This window comes from Cherax quadricarinatus, chromosome 92, assembly GCF_038502225.1.
Source record: "Cherax quadricarinatus isolate ZL_2023a chromosome 92, ASM3850222v1, whole genome shotgun sequence".
Lineage (NCBI taxonomy): Eukaryota > Metazoa > Arthropoda > Malacostraca > Decapoda > Parastacidae > Cherax > Cherax quadricarinatus.
In genome coordinates, this window is record NC_091383.1 from 5,706,334 (window position 1) to 5,727,543 (window position 21,210).

The 21,210-nt window shown below is 43.2% G+C and overlaps 1 protein-coding gene across 2 annotated transcripts in view; it reads left to right on the top strand.

The window, feature by feature from the left end:
* The window catches only part of LOC128698308 (uncharacterized), a 152,443-nt gene that overhangs the window by 12,141 nt on the left and 119,092 nt on the right, over nt 1-21,210 (top strand). The window lies entirely within an intron of this gene.

The window sequence follows — 21,210 nt, forward strand, 5'->3', positions numbered from 1 at the left end:
TAGGTTAGGTTAGGTTAAATTAGGTGAAGTTAGGTTAGTTTAGATTAATCAATAAAAACGCATATTTAACCACATGTAATCAGATTTAAAAAATCGGCCGCCTACGTCTGGCAACGAGATGCAAAAAAATATCAGACAGCGTCCAGATTTCAACGTTCTTCACTGCTGATATTGGAATGTGCTTATTAAGGTATGCCAGCATCCCAAGATGCCACCCACAGCAGTCACCTAACACCCAGGTACCTACTTACTGCTAGGTGAACACTTCTACCAGGTATAATGAGTTATAACCACGCGCCTCACCTTACCCAGGATGCTATCAAGAACAGTCAGCAAAAACCCAGGTACCTATTTACTGTTTGGTGAACAGGAGCAACAGGTGTAAGAGAACATTCCATAGGTTCAGCTTCACCCCTCCCAGGATTGAACCCTGTTTTTTGGTTGTGGACTACGAGCCGTTTGACTGTTAGGTAACAGGACACAAGTGCAACTAATGTGACATTTTATTGTGGCAACGTTTCGCTCTCCAGGAACTTTATCAAACCGCCACGGCTTGACAATGTTCCTGGAGAGCGAAACTCCGTGTGTTCATCTCGGCACAGATGCTGATCAGTCAGTCTATGATTGCTCTTCTAGTCACTCCTTGCGTTGCAGAACGCAGGATTTGTCAACAGCGATTGGTTATATTTTTTATTGACATATATCCTTGACTGGACGTGCCTTGTTGAGACGTTTTGCTTCACTACTATGATTAAGACACATGTGCAACAGTTGGGTATCTTTATTGTTGAAACGTTTCGCCCACACAGTAGACTTCTTCAGTCAAACACAGAGGAGCTGGAACGATATTATTCCAGACCATGGAACTCAACTCTTCTCCAGGCTGAGGGACTGACCACCTTGTTCCAGACCATGGTGCTGAACTCTTCTCCAGGCTGAGGGACTGACCACCTTGTTCCAGACCATGGTGCTGAACTCTTCTCCAGGCTGAGGGACTGACCACCTTGTTCCAGACCATGGTGCTGAACTCTTCTCCAGGCTGAGGGACTGACCACCTTGTTCCAGACCATGGTGGTGAACTCTTCTCCAGGCTGAGGGACTGACCACCTTGTTCCAGACCATGGTGCTGAACTCTTCTCCAGGCTGAGGGACTGACCACCTTGTTCCAGACCATGGTGCTGAACTCTTCTCCAGGCTGAGGGACTGACCACCTTGTTCCAGACCATGGTACTGGACTCTTCTCCAGGCTGAGGGACTGACCACCTTGTTCCAGACCATGGTGCTGAACACTTCTCCAGGCTGAGGGACTGACCACCTTGTTCCAGACCATGGTGCTGGACTCTTCTCCAGACTGAGGGACTGACCACCTTGTTCCAGACCATGGTGCTGAACTCTTCTCCAGGCTGAGGGACTGACCACCTTGTTCCAGACCATGGTGCTGAACTCTTCTCCAGGCTGAGGGACTGACCACCTTGTTCCAGACCATGGAGCTGAACTCTTCTCCAGGCTGAGGGACTGACCACCTTGTTCCAGACCATGGTGCTGAACTCTTCTCCAGGCTGAGGGACTGACCACCTTGTTCCAGACCATGGTGCTGAACTCTTCTCCAGGCTGAGGGACTGACCACCTTAAATACTACGACTTTAAGGATGATGGACTGATTACATCGTCTTCACATCTCTACTGTTCCTGCCCACTTTCTGTATTCGACTGAAGAAGCCTACTGTGTAGGCGAAACGTTTCGGAATAAAGTTGTCTAACTGTTGCATATGTGTCTTACCTAACAACCTGTCGGTATTGTATACCATTTTGATGTTCACACATCATGTTGACAGAAAAATATCAATATCTCATCTGAACACATCGACTCAAGGCTGTGGGACTGATTACCTCAAACTCCTCCAGTTCTTCACCATTCTCCTTTGTATGGACTGAAGAAACCACTGTGTGGCGAAACGTTTTCACGGTAAAGATTCCCACAAGTGTCTCATTTATCGATTATATCGGTATTGGAACCCACCAATGGCCTCATCTGACGTGTTTACCCTCTCTTGTTACCTGACCTCTCACCCTCTCCCATGACTCCACCTTGACCTTATCCCGTGACCTTTCTCAACCTTGACCTCTGGGAGTTTCGTGTGCCCTGAACGATAACGATAACTGCTAACGTATTTTTATTTTCGACACGTTTCGCCCTGAACAGCCGAATACGATAACTGCTTACGTATTTTTATTTTCGACACGTTTCGCCCTGAACAGCCGAATACGATAACTGCTTACATATTTTTATTTTCGACACGTTTCGCCCTGAACAGCCAAACACGATAACTGCTTACGTATTTTTATTTTTGACACGTTTCGCCCTGAACAGCCGAACACGATAACTGCCTATGTATTTTTATTTTCGACACGTTTCGCCCTGAACAGCCAAACACGATAAATGCTTACGTATTTTTATTTTCGACACGTTTCGCCCTGAACAGCCGAATACGATAACTGCTTACGTATTTTTATTTTTGACACGTTTCGCCCTGAACAGCCGAATACGATAACTGCTTACGTATTTTTATTTTCGACACGTTTCGCCCTGAACAGCCGAACACGATAACTGCTTACGTATTTTTATTTTTGACACGTTTCGCCCTGAACAGCCGAACACGATAACTGCTTACGTATTTTTATTTTCGACACGTTTCGCCCTGAACAGCCGAATACGATAACTGCTTACGTATTTTTATTTTCGACACGTTTCGCCCTGAACAGCCGAATACGATAACTGCTTACGTATTTTTATTTTCGACACGTTTCGCCCTGAACAGCCGAACACGATAACTGCTTACGTATTTTTATTTTTGACACGTTTCGCCCTGAACAGCCGAACACGATAACTGCTTACGTATTTTTATTTTCGACACGTTTCGCCCTGAACAGCCGAATACGATAACTGCTTACGTATTTTTATTTTCGACACGTTTCGCCCTGAACAGCCGAACACGATAACTGCTTACGTATTTTTATTTTTGACACGTTTCGCCCTGAACAGCCGAACACGATAACTGCTTACGTATTTTTATTTTCGACACGTTTCGCCCTGAACAGCCGAATACGATAACTGCTTACGTATTTTTATTTTCGACACGTTTCGCCCTGAACAGCCGAACACGATAACTGCTTACGTATTTTTATTTTTGACACGTTTCGCCCTGAACAGCCGAACACGATAACTGCTTACGTATTTTTATTTTCGACACGTTTCGCCCTGAACAGCCGAATACGATAACTGCTTACGTATTTTTATTTTCGACACGTTTCGCCCTGAACAGCCGAACACGATAACTGCTTACGTATTTTTATTTTTGACACGTTTCGCCCTGAACAGCCGAACACGATAACTGCTTACGTATTTTTATTTTCGACACGTTTCGCCCTGAACAGCCGAATACGATAACTGCTTACGTATTTTTATTTTCGACACGTTTCGCCCTGAACAGCCGAACACGATAACTGCTTACGTATTTTTATTTTTGACACGTTTCGCCCTGAACAGCCGAACACGATAACTGCTTACGTATTTTTATTTTCGACACGTTTCGCCCTGAACAGCCGAATACGATAACTGCTTACGTATTTTTATTTTCGACACGTTTCGCCCTGAACACCCGAACACGATAACTGCTTACGTATTTTTATTTTTGACACGTTTCGCCCTGAACAGCCGAACACGATAACTGCTTACGTATTTTTATTTTCGACACGTTTCGCCCTGAACAGCCTAACACGATAACTGCTTACGTATTTTTATTTTCGACACGTTTCGCCCTGAACAGCCGAATACGATAACTGCTTACGTATTTTTATTTTCTACACGTTTCGCCCTGAACAGCCGAACACGATAACTGCTTACGTATTTTTATTTTTGACACGTTTCGCCCTGAACAGCCGAACACGATAACTGCTTACGTATTTTTATTTTCGACACGTTTCGCCCTGAACAGCCGAACACGATAACTGCTTACGTATTTTTATTTTCGACACGTTTCGCCCTGAACAGCCGAATACGATAACTGCTTACGTATTTTTATTTTCGACACATTTCGCCCTGAACAGCCGAATACGATAACTGCTTACGTATTTTTATTTTCGACACGTTTCGCCCTGAACAGCCGAATACGATAACTGCTTACGTATTTTTATTTTCGACACGTTTCGCCCTGAACAGCCGAATACTGGTGATAATACCAGGCATTAGACAAATATCAAGTCATGTCCTAGAATCTGTGGCAATAAAGCCACTGGAGGGTGAAACGTCTACAACATAGATACCCAGATGTTGCACATGTGTCTAATTTTCATCACATGAATAAGTTGAAGAATTAGACACATGTGCAACAGTTGGGTATCTTTATCATGCAGACGTTTTGCCCACCAGTGGCTTTATCAGTACAAGGACAATGAAGGCAAGTGATATAAAATACCGATACTATGGTAAAACACCCAAAAATGTAGTATAATGCTATACTTTGAACATTAAAATGGTATGAAATACCGACAGATTGTTAGGTAAGACACATATGCAACATTTCGCCTACACAGTAGGCTTCTTCAGTCGAATACAGAAAGTAGGCAGGAACAGTAGAGATGTGAAGACGATGTAATCAGTCCATCACCCTTAAGGGTATCTTGGTACAGACCATCTACTTCGACAACCTCTACTAGTGAGAACGGCTGGGTTTGAGAAGGACCTGCCCTCCCAAATCAACCTACGTCTCACCTCCTGGCACTATATAAGGCCCGATTCTGTCACTTCAACTTCATATTGTTTCAGACAACGGAACAATGCTCTTCTCCAGACTGAGGGACTGACCACCTCAAAACTTTAAGGGTGATGGACTGATTACATCGTCTTCAAGTATCTTCTGCTTCTATCAACTTTTCTGTACTCGACTGAAGAAGCCTACTGTGTAGGCGAAACGTTTCAAAATAAAGATACCTAACTGTTGCATATGTGTCTTACCTAACACACCCTTAAAGTCGTAGAATTTGAGGTTGTCAGTCCCTCGGCCTGGAGAAGTTCAGTTCCATAGTCAGGAACTATCTGAAGATTAAGCGACAGTGCGGAGACTTAAATACTGTCGGAAGGAGAGGTGCAGGGTAGTAGTAGTAGTAGTAGTAGTAGTAGTAGTAGTAGTAGTAGTAGTAGTGAGAGGCAACTGAGAGGTCATGTCCATCTCAGATCCAACCCTTCTCACTTGAAAAGCTTGAGAAGGGTTGGATCTGAGATGGACATGACCTCTCAGTTGCCTCTCACTACTACTACTACTACTACTACTACTACTACTACTACTACTACTACTACTACTACCCTGCACCTCTCCTTCCGACAGTATTTAAGTCTCCGCACTGTCGCTTAATCTTCAGATAGTTCCTGACTATGGAACTGAACTTCTCCAGGCCGAGGGACTGACAACCTCAAATTCTACGACTTTAAGGGTGATGGACTGATTACATCGTCTTCACATCTCTACTGTTCCTGCCTACTTTCTGTATTCGACTGAAGAAGCCTACTGTGTAGGCGAAACGTTTCGGAATAAAGTTGTCTAACTGTTGCATATGTGTCTTACCTAACAACCTGTCGGTATTGTATACCATTTTGATGTTCATCTTGTCAGACACTGCAACACGTGGCATCTTGGTACAGAAAACACCTTGGACAAGCTTTTCAAGTGAGAAGGGTTGGATCTGAGATGGACATGACCTCTCAGTTGCCTCTCACTACTACTACTACTACTACTACTACTACTACTACTACTACTACTACTACTACTACCCTGCACCTCTCCTTCCGACAGTATTTAAGTCTCCGCACTGTCGCTTAATCTTCAGATAGTTCCTGACTATGGAACTGAACTTCTCCAGGCCGAGGGACTGACAACCTCAAATTCTACGACTTTAAGGGTGATGGACTGATTACATCGTCTTCACATCTCTACTGTTCCTGCCTACTTTCTGTATTCGACTGAAGAAGCCTACTGTGTAGGCGAAACGTTTCGGAATAAAGTTGTCTAACTGTTGCATATGTGTCTTACCTAACAACCTGTCGGTATTGTATACCATTTTGATGTTCACATATGCAACAGTTAGGTATCTTTATTTCGAAACGTTTCGCCTACACAGTAGGCTTCTTCAGTCGAGTACAGAGAGGTTGATAGAAGCAGAAGATACTTGAAGACGATGTAATCAGTCCATCACCCTTAAAGTTTTGAGGTGGTCAGTCCCTCAGTCTGGAGAAGAGCATTGTTCCGTTGTCTGAAACAATATGAAGTTGAAGTGAACGAACGAACGAACGAAAGTTCAGGTAAGATCCCAAATGGGATGAGCGGGGAAGACGGGACAGACGAAGACTAGTGCTGGAGAGGAGTGTTCTTAGTTGTAGAAATAGAGCCAGGGCTTAACCCAGCAGCTAAGTCGATCGTGGGACAGACATTGAGAACACACATAGCAGGCTCTTCTGTTGGGACTCCGGTGGACAGACGATGAACAGTCGTGAGAGGAAGGTCTTGAGTTGTAGATGAAAGAGCCAGGGCTAAACCCAGCTGCGTGGCACTGCGAGGCAGTGTAGAGAGGGCATGTTGAGGACATAGAGGAGAGAGCAGACTGCAGACAGTGCTCGCTGACTGATATGCTTCAGGCTGAGGTGAAGAGCTGGTTTGGACGTCAGGTGTTGGGAAGGGTGTTGCGTGTTTGGCTACACTTCGCTGGTGATGGAGCCACTCTTGAGTCTTTTGAAGTCTCTCTTGGACATGTGGAATAGTTGCATTCTGAGGTTGGAGCAGTTCAGATTCGTCACAAGGTAAGATAGTGCGTTTTAAAAAGGAATTTGGTGAGGTTTGGTGCAGGTGTACTTAACAGCTCCCTCTTTCATTAAGTAGAGCATATCAGCTGCACTCATTTCGGTTGGGAGGTTGGGGGTGGTGTAGAAGGTTAGAGACCCATTAAAGGCTTGGCTTAGGTAACTGTTGCCTGTGGTTTCTTCTTCGACTACTACTTCGTCGTTGTCCGAGGGTTGTTCATAATGTTCTGGTACTATTTCGTCTTCTGTGACTGTGTTGAGAGGAGGCAGGGAGTGTTGGTCGGTTGTGATTTGTTGGGCTGGTGATGGGTGGTGAGAGGTGGCAGTAGACGGTGGTGTTGGTTCTGGAGTAGAGTCTTGGTCAGAGATACGAGTAGGACCAGGGGTTGAGGTGAAGTTAACAATGTCTGGAATTAGCTTGAGGAGGTCTTGTGATGGTGGCGAGTCTGGAAAGTTGAAGTTTGGCATGTTGTTTAGGCGAAACAGTTCATTGATTGTCGTGTTGAATGAGCCAGGGTTTGCAGCATTAGTAAGGTGTGCATACATCATACAGTATAGCACCTTGGATGGAGCAGCGTCAGGAAGAGCAGAGAGGGACTGGCTGGGTGGAGACGATTGTTGTGTAGCTTGAAGGAGTTCGATGGTATCTGATTGAATTTTTGCAATGGCGGCGTATGTTGGCGATTTAGGGTTGTTCTTCTTGGTTTCTTCAATGATTTTCTTAGACAGGACTTCTTTACGTAGAGGGCATTTTGCTGCAAGGGTGTGGTGAGTACCCCTGCAGTTGAGGCAGGTAGGAGAGGTAGTGGTAGTAGAACATTCCTTGAAGTCATGGCCGTCTTTACCGCAGTTTGTGCAGTACTTTTTCCCTTTCAGAGGACAGTCAGGCGTTGAGTGGTGATAGGAGTAGCAGGTCCAGCATGGCGAGATGTGGGCGAAACGTTCGGGTTCTATGTGACTTGGATGGATATGATAGTAGGAGATAGCTAGGCCGTCAGACAGTGCTCTAGTAGCCATCTCGATGTTGGAGAAGGTTACCTTGATCATTGTAGAGGCGTTGGGGATTTTGGTGATATGTTCAATCGACGCCCAGGTATTTTGTTCCTCGATAGAGGTCTTGAGATCCTCAGTCGATAAAGAAGTGACGAGTTTGTCCAGCCGTTTGACGAAAACGGAACGTTTCGCCAGCAAAAAAGGTGAAGGGGAGATGGTGAACTGTCGGTCTCTGAGGGTTTTCATAGAAGTGTCGGCGATCAGCTTTGTGGCTTCATAATCGTCGGTACAGACGACGATGAATGAGTCTTTCGTCGAGTTGATGGCTGTAAATTTAACCTGTAGGCAAGTCTTTACAACGGCAGCAAGGGCAAGTTTAGTAGAGTCATTTATTACTCCACTGTTGGGTTTGATCCTTACACGGTTTGCAAGCATCATGAAGGAGTAAGGCAGGCGCTGGTACGATGACTATAGGTTCCCCTCCCCGACGGGGATCGAAGGAACACTTCTTGAGGTGAGAAGCGACTGTGTCTTACGATGATGTGTTTTTTTTTTTACGACGAGTTGAAGTGACAGAATGGGGCCTTTATATAGTGCCAGGAGGTGAGACGTAGGTTGCTTTGGGAGGGCAGGTCCTTCTCAAACCCAGCCGTTCTCACTAGTAGAGGTTGTCGAAGTGGTCTGTACCAAGATACCCTTGTGTTGCAGTGTCTGACAGAATGAACATTAAAATGGTATGAAATACCGACAGATTGTTAGGTAAGACACATATGCAACAGTTAGGTATCTTTATTTCGAAACGTTTCGCCTACACAGTAGGCTTCTTCAGTCGAGTACAGAGAGGTTGATAGAAGCAGAAGATACTTGAAGACGATGTAATCAGTCCATCACCCTTAAAGTTTTGAGGTGGTCAGTCCCTCAGTCTGGAGAAGAGCATTGTTCCGTTGTCTGAAACAATATGAAGTTGAAGTGACAGAATGGGGCCTTTATATAGTGCCAGGAGGTGAGACGTAGGTTGCTTTGGGAGGGCAGGTCCTTCTCAAACCCAGCCGTTCTCACTAGTAGTAGACTGTTCCACTCATCAACTACCCTATTTCCAAACCAATACTTTCCTATGTCCTTTCTAAATCTAAACTTATCTAATTTAAATCCATTACTGCGGGTTCTCTCTTGGAGAGATATCCTCAAGACCTTGTTAATATCCCCTTTATTAATACCTATCTTCCACTTATACACTTCGATCAGGTCTCCCCTCATTCTTCGTCTAACAAGTGAATGTAACTTAAGAGTCTTCAATCTTTCTTCATAAGGAAGATTTCTAATGCTATGTATTAATTTAGTCATCCTACGCTGAATGTTTTCTAACGAATTTATGTCCATTCTGTAATATGGAGACCAGAACTGAGCTGCGTAATCTAGGTGAGGCCTTACTAATGATGTATAAAGCTGCAGTATGACCTCTGGACTTCTGTTGCTTACACTTCTTGATATAAATCCCAGCAATCTATTTGCCTTATTACGTACGCTTAGGCATTGCTGTCTTGGTTTAAGGTTGCTGCTTACCATAACCCCCAAGTCCTTTTCGCAATCTGTATGGCTAAGTTCTACATTATTTAACTTATAAGTGCTAGGGTTATGGACACTCCCGAGCTTCAGAACCTTGCATTTATCTACATTGAACTGCATCTGCCACTTTTCTGACCAAGAGTAGAGTTTGTCTAAATCCTCCTGAAGTTCCCTAACATCTACGTTTGAATCAATTATCGTACCTATCTTCGTGTCATCGGCGAATTTGCTCATATCACTAGTAATTCCTTCATCAAGATCATTGATATATATTATAAACAACAACTGGCCCAAGACTGATCCCTGTGGAACGCCACTTGTTACTGATCCCCACTCGGATTTAACCCCATTTATGGACACTCTGCTTCCTGTCTGTGAGCCATGATTCGATCCACGAGAGCACCCTTCCCCCAATGCCATGAGCTGCTACTTTCTTCAACAGTCTTTGGTGCGAAACTCTATCAAATGCCTTACTAAAATCTAAGTAAATAATATCAAATTCTTTATCGTGGTCAACAGCCTCAAAAGCTTTACTGAAGAAAGGTAATAAATTAGTTAGACAAGACCGGCCTCTTGTGAATCCATGCTGAGTATCATTAATCAAGCTATGCTTATCGAGATGGCTTCTTATAATCTCAGCTATAATTGACTCTAGTAATTTGCCTACAATTGAGGTCAGGCTTATTGGGCGGTAATTTGACGGTAACGACTTGTCCCCTGTTTTAAAAATAGGAATTACATTAGCCATCTTCCACATATCAGACACTACACCTGCTTGAAGAGATAAATTAAAAATATTAGTTAATGGTTCACAGACTTCCATTTTGCATTCCTTTAGAACCCTTGAAAAAACCTCATCAGGACCCGGTGACTTATTTTGCTTCAGTCGGTCTATCTGCTTCACAACCATTTCACTAGTGACTGTGATGTTACATAATTTATCTTCTTCTGATCCACTATAAAAATTAATTACCGGAATATTATTAGTGTCTTCCTGTGTAAAAACCGAGAGAAAATAATTATTTAAAATCGAGCACATTTCATTCTCTTTGTCAGTAAGATGCCCATAGTTATTTTTAAGGGGACCTATCTTATCTCTGACTTTTGTTCTATATACCTGGAAAAAACTTTTTGGGTTAGTTTTAGAATCCCTAGCAACTTTAATTTCATAGTCCCTTTTAGCTTTTCTTATCCCCTTTTTAATGTCCCTCTTAATGTCAATATACTGATTCATAAGATGACCCTCGCCTCTTTTGATACGCCTATAAATTCCTTTCTTATGCCCTAGTAGGTATTTCAGCCTATTATTCATCCATTTTGGGTCATTTCTATTTGATCTAATTTCCTTATAAGGGATAAACGTTCTTTGAGCAGCATGTACTGTGTTCAGAAAACTGTCATATTGATAGCTCTCTTCGTTACCCCAGTGAACAGATGATAAGTGTTCTCTAAGCCCATCGTAATCTGCTAAGCGAAAATCTGGGACTGTTACTGAGTTATCCCTACTATCATACTTCCATTCAATTCTAAATGTAATTGATTTGTGGTCGCTAGCACCCAGTTCCTCTGAAACTTCTAAATTATTAACAAGGGATTCATTGTTTGCCAGAACTAAGTCAAGCAGGTTATTACCCCTTGTAGGTTCTGTCACAAACTGCTTCAAAAAACAATCCTGAACTACTTCTAAGAAGTCGTATGATTCTAAATTCCCAGTCAAGAAATTCCAATCAATATGACTAAAGTTAAAGTCTCCTAGAATTACTACATTATCGTGCCTTGTGACCCTAACAATTTCCTCCCATAGTAGTTTCCCTTGGTCCCTATCTAAGTTTGGGGGACGGTATATCACTCCTAAAATCAGTTTTTCATGCCCCTCTGAAAATTCTATCCAAACAGACTCTGTATGTGTTACTTCAGACTTAATACCCGTTTTTATGCAACAGTTCAAGCGATCTCGGAAATACAATGCCACCCCACCCCCCTTCCCGATACTTCTATCTACTTGGAACAATTTAAAACCCTGAATGTGACATTCTGCAGGCATGTCCCGACTTTTTTAATTAAACCACGTCTCAGTAATGGCAAATACATCTATGTTACCTGCACTAGCAACTAGTCTCAACTCGTCCATCTTATTCCTAGCACTGCGACTATTTGTGTAATAAATATTTAAAGACCCTCCTCTCTCTTTACCTTTTCTGCTCCTTTCTGTTATTCTACTAAACCTATTACTGTCCTTGTCAATTAGTGCCACTGGCTTTCCAATATCCACCTCATTTTGCCTATTACTAGTTCTCCTAGTACTCATATTACTACCCTGCGACTTCACAGTTTTCCCGCCAAAACCCATACCACTAACTATTCCTAGTTTAAAGACCTAACAGCTCCCTCCACTGCGTTGGCCAGTGCTCCCACCCCACACCTAGGTAAGTGAACCCCATCTCTGGCATACATGTCATTTCCGCCATAGAAGAGGTCCCAGTTGTCAATGAATGTTACCGCATTTTCCTTACAGTATTTGTCCAGCCAGCAATTGACACCAATTGCTCTGGACAACCATTCATTTCCAACTCCTCTCCTTGGCAAAATGCCACATATGACAGGTTTCCCACCCTTCCTCCTAATTATCTCTATTGCTGACCTATACCTGCTAATCAGGTCCTCACTCCTACGTCTGCCAACATCGTTGCCTCCGGCACTGAGACAGATAATAGGATTGCTCCCATTACCTCTCATGATGTCATCCAGACGGCTAACAATATCCTTCATCCCAGCCCCAGGAAAACACACTCTCTGCCTCCTACTCCTATCCTTCAAGCAGAATGCCCTATCCATGTACCTAATCTGGCTATCCCCAACAACAACAATGTTTTTACCTTCCTTGGCGTCGTCCGTCGTGATGCTCAGAGTAGTCGACTCACATTCGCCAGGTAGCATTACACCACTTGTAGAATTCGTCAAGACGTTCTCGATGGTCTTCGTTGGGGTTTCTAGGGATGTCTTACTCACGTCTGCCAATGCTTCTTTGGTGCTCGTTGTGGCATTCCCAGTAGAACACTCACATTCGTCAGGTAGCACCGAGAATGGGTTGGAAGTTTCCACGGTAGTCTTCTGGTTTCTCGTTGTTTCTGCCTCTCCAACCTTTTTCTTGATCTTCAGCTTGGTTCCATGTTGCCCAGCCACTGACCAAGCTCCCCTCTTAACCTGGGGACTCACAACAGGAGGATTACTACGAATCCTCTTGTTCTCCTCCGTTAATCGCCGTATCTCCATCTTAGCAACTCTGAGCTCTTCTCTCAGCTGCTGGTAAAGCTGCTCATGAAAGGGCATCCTGGTTCAGATTCACAGAGAGCACACAAACAGGTCTTCACAGAGCTAAGTATACGTCACCACTGAACTAAGTACACGTCACCACTGTGCTAAGTACACGTCACCACTGAGCTAAGTACACGTCACCACTGAGCTAAGTACACGTCACCACTGAGCTAAGTACACATCACCACGGGTTCTAACTCCACCTGTGGTATGGTTTTTTTTTTCTCAGCTTCGTTTCTGAACCTGAGGCTTCAAAACAGAAGGATTACTACGAATCGTCTTGTTTTTCTTAGTCAATCGCTGTATCTCAAGCCTTGACTCCCTCAGCTTGCTTGAAGAGTTGCTCGAAATGGTAGGTAGGTAGGTAAGTAGGTAGGTAGGTAAGATTGGTCAGGAAACAGTACAAGTGTTTCCTGGCGCTGGTCTTAATTATATGATGGTAAGATTGGTCAGGAAACAGGACAAGTGTTTCCTGACACTGGTCTTAGTTATATGATAGTAAGATTGGTCAGGAAACAGGACACAAGTGTTTCCTGACACTGGTCTTAGTTATATGATGGTAAGATTGGTCAGGAAACAGTACAAGTGTGTCCTGACGCTGGTCTTAGTTATATGATGGTAAGATTGGTCAGGAAACAGTACAAGTGTTTCCTGACACTGGTCTTAGTTATATGATGGTAAGATTGGTCAGGAAACAGTACAAGTGTTTCCTGACACTGGTCTTAGTTATATGATGGTAAGATTGGTCAGGAAACAGTACAAGTGTTTCCTGACACTGGTCTTAGTTATATGATGGTAAGATTGGTCAGGAAACAGTACAAGTGCTTCCTGACACTGGTCTTAGTTATATGATGGTAAGATTGGTCAGGAAACAGGATAAGTTTTTCCTGACGCTGGTCTTAGTTATATGATGGTAAGATTGGTCAGGAAACAGTACAAGTGTTTCCTGACGCTGGTCTTAGTTATATGATGGTAAGATTGGTCAGGAAACAGTACAAGTGTTTCCTGACACTGGTCTTAATTATATGATGGTAAGATTGGTCAGGAAACAGTACAAGTGTTTCCTGACACTGGTCTTAGTTATATGATGGTAAGATTGGTCAGGAAACAGTACAAGTGTTTCCTGACACTGGTCTTAGTTATATGATGGTAAGATTGGTCAGGAAACAGTACAAGTGTTTCCTGACGCTGGTCTTAGTTATATGATGGTAAGATTGGTCAGGAAACAGGACACAAGTGTTTCTTGACACTGGTCTTAGTTATATGATGGTGAGATTGGTCAGGAAACAGTACAAGTGTTTCCTGACACTGGTCTTAGTTATATGATGGTAAGATTTGTCAGGAAACAGGACACAAGTGTTTCCTGACACTAGTCTTAGTTATATGACGGTAAGATTGGTCAGGAAACAGTACAAGTGTTTCCTGATGCTGGTCTTAGTTATATGATGGTAAGATTGGTCAGGAAACAGGACAAGTGTTTCCTGACACTGATCTTAGTTATATGATGGTAAGATTGGTCAGGAAACAGTACAAGTGTTTCCTGACGCTGGTCTTAGTTATATGATGGTAAGATTGGTCAGGAAACAGTACAAGTGTTTCCTGACACTGGTCTTAGTTATATGATGGTAAGATTGGTCAGGAAACAGTACAAGTGTTTCCTGACGCTGGTCTTAGTTATATGATGGTAAGATTGGTCAGGAAACAGTACAAGTGTTTCCTGACACTGGTCTTAGTTATATGATGGTAAGATTGTTCAGGAAACAGGACAAGTGTTTCCTGACACTGGTCTTAGTTATATGATGGTAAGATTGGTCAGGAAACAGTACAAGTGTTTCCTGACACTGGTCTTAGTTATATGATGGTAAGATTGGTCAGGAAACAGTACAAGTGTTTCCTGACACTGGTCTTAGTTATATGATGGTAAGATTGTTCAGGAAACAGGACAAGTGTTTCCTGACACTGGTCTTAGTTATATGATGGTAAGATTGGTCAGGAAACAGGACAAGTGTTTCCTGACACTGGTCTTAGTTATATGATGGTAAGATTGGTCAGGAAACAGTACAAGTGTTTCCTGACACTGGTCTTAGTTATATGATGGTAAGATTGGTCAGGAAACAGTACCTTACCACTAATACATATCACCTCACCCATGGTCTCTTAGATATCTGCTGGCCTCTGATCGACGACACTTATCCCATTATTAAGCAGGCGGCGTAGTGGGTTAGACAGATAGTAATGGAAGTGAGATAGGAATGGGTCACTGACCAACGGTGTACGAATCTGGCTAGCACTGGGGAGTTACGATGACCTCGTCTCCACTCATGTTTACGTTAATTACCGTATTAAGGACTTACCGTAGTGTGTATGTGTGTGCGTATGAATCAATTCACAGCTCCTGGCCCCGCCTCTTCGCTGATGGCTACTAGGTCCACTCTTTCCCTGTTCCAGGAGCCTTGTCGTTCCTTTATTAAAGCTGTGTGTGAATCGTGTGTGTGTGTAAGTGCACGCGTTGAAGGTCAGAGTGTATGTATGAATGAGGGTGTAAGAGCAAGTTCAGATGATGGTATGAGTGTGTATTGAGGATGAAAGTATGAGTTAGTTACCGGTTGTTATAGGCACTTATCGATAAACACTTGTTGTTCTGTGTGTTTAGCAGTAGTAGTTACTAGTTGTCAAAGACACTTGTCCATAGACACTTGGCCTGTTACGTGTGGTGGGGTTGTGTGTAGAGAGTGTACGTATGTGTGTGTATGTGTGTGTGTGCATGTGTGTGCGTGTGTGTGTGCGTGTGTGTGTGCGTGTGTGTGTGCGTGTGTATGTCTTAGAAGGAGGTAACCTACCCAGCGGTGTCTGATAACCACAACGGTGTCATCAAGAGTCAAAGGGGTACCTCTATACTGTACTCCCGTGTTGGTATGTGAGGTTGGTCGCTTGTTACCGCTTTGTCCCGTTACTCATCTAATTCATCAGTATTGCTGAATTAGATGAGTAAGACATATGCAGCAGGCTTCTTCAGATGTGTACAAGAGTTGGTTTAAGAACTTCTGGGAACCACACCAGTGGATAGGTAAATGTAGGGCGGCCAGTTAATGGATATAAGTGCAACTAATATGACATTTTATTGTGGCAACGTTTCGCTCTCCAGGAACTTTGTTAAGCCGTTATAAACAGTAGAGGGACACAGTGTAGATAGGTATCAGAGATGTTGTTTACTGTTGGCCAGTACACGGCCTGGCACGGGTCTTGACCCGTCAGTGGTACAGCATGTAAGCTGCAGGCAGGGTTGTAGCAGGGTCCGTGGTCAAGCATGGAAGTTGCAGGCAGGGTTGTAGCAGGGTCCGTGGTCAAGCATGGAAGTTGCAGGCAGGGTTGTAGCAGGGGTCCGTGGTCGTAGCTGCACTCACCTGCTCACTTCATCTCAACTTGCCCTCACTCTACAAAGTGTTAGTCTCGGAACTCTGGACCTCGTGGAAGACAGAATGGTTATCATCTCTGGATCAAACTCTGTTGCAATGGCTAACTCATGATACTTGAGGATTTTTCAATACCATCTTGTGTATTATTCTCAAATCCATTCAACTGAGCCCTTCAACACTATGGTGGGGGCAGCCCTATAACAAGGGTACTGCTACTCTTTCAACTCCAGTTGAGAAATTCCTGGCACTCAGGCCTCATCCCGAGTGTCAGAACGACTCAGAAGATTCCCTGGAGGTGTGTCAAAACCTGACGTCAATGAATACAGCCATACTAGGTATTACTGTGAGGTGTAAATGCATAATATAGTCGTTGTAGGTAGGAATAACCTGAATGAACATTAAAATGGTATAAAATACCGACAGATTGTTAGGTAAGACACATATGCAACAGTTAGGTATCTTTATTTCGAAACGTTTCGCCTACACAGTAGGCTTCTTCAGTCGAGTACAGAAAAGTTGATAGAAGCAGAAGATACTTGAAGACGATGTAATCAGTCCATCACCCTTAAAGTTTTGAGGTGGTCAGTCCCTCAGTCTGGAGAAGAGCATTGTTCCGTTGTCTGAAACAATATGAAGTTGAAGTGACAGGATGGGGCTTTATATAGTGCCAGGAGGTGAGACGTAGGTTGCTTTGGGAGGGCAGGTCCCTTCTGCTTCTATCAACTTTTCTGTACTCGACTGAAGAAGCCTACTGTGTAGGCGAAACGTTTCGAAATAAAGATACCTAACTGTTGCATATGTGTCTTACCTAACAATCTGTCGGTATTTTATACCATTTTAATGTTCATTCTGTCAGACACTGTAACACAAGGGTATCTTGGTACAGACCATCAACTTCGACAACCTCTACTGGTGAGAACGGCTGGGTTTGAGAGGGACCTGCCCTCCCAAAGCAACCTACGTCTCACCTCCTGGCACTATATAAAGCCCCATTCTGTCACTTCAACTTCATATTGTTTCAGACAACGGAACAATGCTCTTCTCCAGACTGAGGGACTGACCACCTCAAAACTTTAAGGGTGATGGACTGATTACATCGTCTTCAAGTATCTTCTGCTTCTATCAACTTTTCTGTACTCGACTGAAGAAGCCTACTGTGTAGGCGAAACGTTTCGAAATAAAGATACCTAACTGTTGCATATGTGTCTTACCTAACAATCTGTCGGTATTTTATACCATTTTAATGTTCATTCTGTCAGACACTGCAACACAAGGGTATCTTGGTACAGACCATCAACTTCGACAACCTCTACTGGTGAGAACGACTGGGTTTGAGAGGGACCTGCCCTCCCAAAGCAACCTACGTCTCACCTCCTGGCACTATATAAAGCCCCATTCTGTCACTTCAACTTCATATTGTTTCAGACAACGGAACAATGCTCTTCTCCAGACTGAGGGACTGACCACCTCAAAACTTTAAGGGTGATGGACTGATTACATCGTCTTCAAGTATCTTCTGCTTCTATCAACTTTTCTGTACTCGACTGAAGAAGCCTACTGTGTAGGCGAAACGTTTCGAAATAAAGATACCTAACTGTTGCATATGTGTCTTACCTAACAGGAATAACCTGCTTGACCTGGTTCTTGCCAACAAAGAATCACTAATTAATAATCCTGAGGTTAATGATGAGCTTGGGGAAAGTGATCACCAGTCACTTACTTTTAATATACTATGGAATTATCCTAATAACTACAGTCAAGTCTCTGTCCTAGACTTTTGCTTGGCCGATTTCATACAACTATGAAATTATCTGGGTGGGTTGAACTGGAATGACCTGACTATGGGTCAGGTAGGTGGTGATGGTTGCCAATATGGCTTTTTCAGAGCATAGTTCTAGCTGCCCAGACAACGTATGTTCCAAAAGGAGAAATTAAATCAAGCAAAAAGGATCCGAAATGGATAAACAATAGACTTAAACATCTCATTGGTCAAAAGAGAGGCATTTATATAGGTGAATTAAAAGAGTAAAGGGGCGGTTAAGAATTCATATATGTATTTAATTAAAGTGAGAAATATAAAAGGGAATAAGAAAAGCAAGAAAAAATTATGAGGCCAGAGTCGCACAGGATTCGAAGAGTAACGCAGAAGTGTTCTTTCAGGTATACAGAAGTAAGATTAGGGACACACAAATAACCCACACATAAAAGAGAGAAGCTTACGACGACGTTTCGGTCCGACTTGGACCATTTACAAAGTCACACTAACCAGAAGTGGAGCAGGACGGCTATATATAGACAGGAAGAGGTGGTGGTGGTAGTAGTAGTAGTAGTAGTAGTAGTAGTAGTAGTACAAGAATGGTGGTACTACTATTACCACCACCTCTTCCTGCCTATATATAGCCGTCCTGCTCCACTTCTGGCTAATGTGACTTTGTAAATGGTACAAGTCGGACCGAAACGTCGTCGTAAACTTCTCTCTTTTATGTGCGGGTTATTTGTGTGTCGTTCCAGTCACGGTATTGTGCCTTTTTTGTTATTTAAGATTAGGGACAAGATAATCCAGCTCAAAAGTTACTCAGGTCAACTCACTTACAATGATATGGAAATGTGTAGAATTTTTAACACTTATTTCCTCTCATTTTTTCACATTGGTTCTGCGGTAAAACAACGATGAACGTTTTAGACTGGCACTGACTAATCTTAGAGAACTTAGCAATAACAATATTAAATTGACAGAACTGAGAATCGGTCAGCTGTTGTTGTTATGGTGATGATGTAGGCAGCAGACAGGCAGGCAGGCAGGCAGGCAGGCAGGCAGGCAGGCAGGCAGGCAGGAAGGCAGGCAGGCAGGCAGGCAGGCAGGCAGGCAGGCAGGCAGGCAGGAAGGCAGGCAGGCAGGCAGGCAGACAGGCAGACAAGCAGGCAGGCAGGCAGGCAGGCAGACAGACAGGCAGGCAGGAAGGCAGGCAGGCAGGCAGACAGGCAGGCAGGCAGGAAGGCAGGCAGGCAGACAGGCAGGCAGGCAGGCAGGCAGGCAGGCAGGCAGGCAGGTAGGCAGGCAGGCAGGCAAGCACCTACCCAAGTACCAGACAAGTATCAGACAAGATATCTATCTGTCTATCTCTATAACCAACAATTTCAACCAGAACAACGGCTTCTATAACATAGAAATCTTCCTTATGGAGAAAGATTGAAGACTCTTAAGTTACATTCACTTGTTAGACGAAGAATGAGGGCAGACCTGATCGAAGTGTATAAGTGGAAGATAGGTATTAATAAAGGGGATATTAACAAGGTCTTGAGGATGTCTCTCCAAGAGAGAACCCGCAGTAATGGATTTAAATTAGATAAGTTTAGATTTAGAAAGGACATAGGAAAGTATTGGTTTGGAAATAGGGTAGTTGATGAGTGGAACAGTCTACCTAGTTGGGTTATTGATGCTAGGACTTTGGGTAGTTTCAAATTTAGGTTGGATAAGTACATGAGTGGGAGGGGTTGGATTTGAGTGGGACTTGCACATCAGAGCTTATTTTTTGGGTAGCATTGAAAATTGGGTTGGTCAAATGTTTGTTAGTGGGATGAATTGTAAAGGACCTGCCTAGTATGGGCCAACAGGCCTCCTGCAGTGTTCCTCCTTTCTTATGTTCTTAAGATATGGTTTTGTTGGGATTATAAACCGTGTGTTAGTAAGATTGGATAACCCAAGAAAGTCAGTGTGTCATCAAGGACTGTCTGTCTTATTTCCATTGTGGTCTTTTAATCATGTCCCCCAGGATGCCGCCCACACCAATCTACTAACACTAATTACTCCTAAAGACTGAAGAACCAACCAAGGTAACTCCGTATAACACTAATGACGACACGTAATGAAGGAATTCAATATACATATTAACGCCACCCTGGTAGCCTGTCAAAATTCAAGACGCCCTAAACCACTGAACCATCAGTGTCACATACAACAGGTGCCTAGTAGGACTAAGAGATGTCGCTCCTCTTCTCTTGTGGATGCATTAATATGTAAACTGTAATAAAGTTGGTAGAATTACCGACAATATGTAAAGTAAAAGGACACAAGTGCAACTAATGTGACATTTATTGTAGCAACGTTTCGCTCTCCAGGAGCTTTATCAAGCCATTACAAACAGTACATGGACACAGAGGGTATATAAAGGCTCAGAGTGAGGTGAATACTAGTGAGGTACCATTTCGATGTTCACTAGTGGTAGTAGTAGTAGTAGTAGTGGTAGTGACAAAAGCAATTAATTCGTACATGAGTAAAAGGATATAAAAGCTATTACTTGGGTAACATAAAAATAGGTTGGACAAATATAAACTGGAATGAGGCAGCTTGTTTCAGTGTTCACTCTCTGTGCTTTGTGTAGTATAACAGGAGAGACTATGTGATCGCAGGGTTTACTGTTTTCAGGAGGATTCTTGCTAAGACTTCGGAGATGGTGAAGCTGCCGTTGTTTTGTTTAATTGTATTCGAAACAGCGATCAGTGCTGATTCAAGGCACTTGCGTGTGCGGAAATTAGTTTCTTTTATCACTAATTGGGCGTCTCTGAATTTCATAAGATGATTGGTGGAATTTCGGTGTTGTACACAGGCGTTGTTTAAGAAGTCTTAGCAAGAATCCTCCTGAAAACAGTAAACCCTGCCATCACATAGTCTCTCCTGTTATACTACACAAAGCACAGAGAGTGAACACTGAAACAACCTGCCTCATTCCAGTTTATATTTGTCCAACCTATTTTTATGTTACCCAAGTAATAGCTTTTATATCCTTTTACTCATGTACGAATTAATTGCTTTTGTCACTACCACTACTACTACTACTACTACCACTAGTGAACATCGAAATGGTACCTCACTAGTATTCACCTCACTCTGAGCCTTTATATACCCTCTGTGTCCATGTACTGTTTGTAATGGCTTGATAAAGCTCCTGGAGAGCGAAACGTTGCTACAATAAATGTCACATTAGTTGCACTTGTGTCCTTTTACTTTAAATATGTAAACTGCTCGTGTAACTAACACATCGTCCTTTTCCCACCAAGGCAAGGTTACCC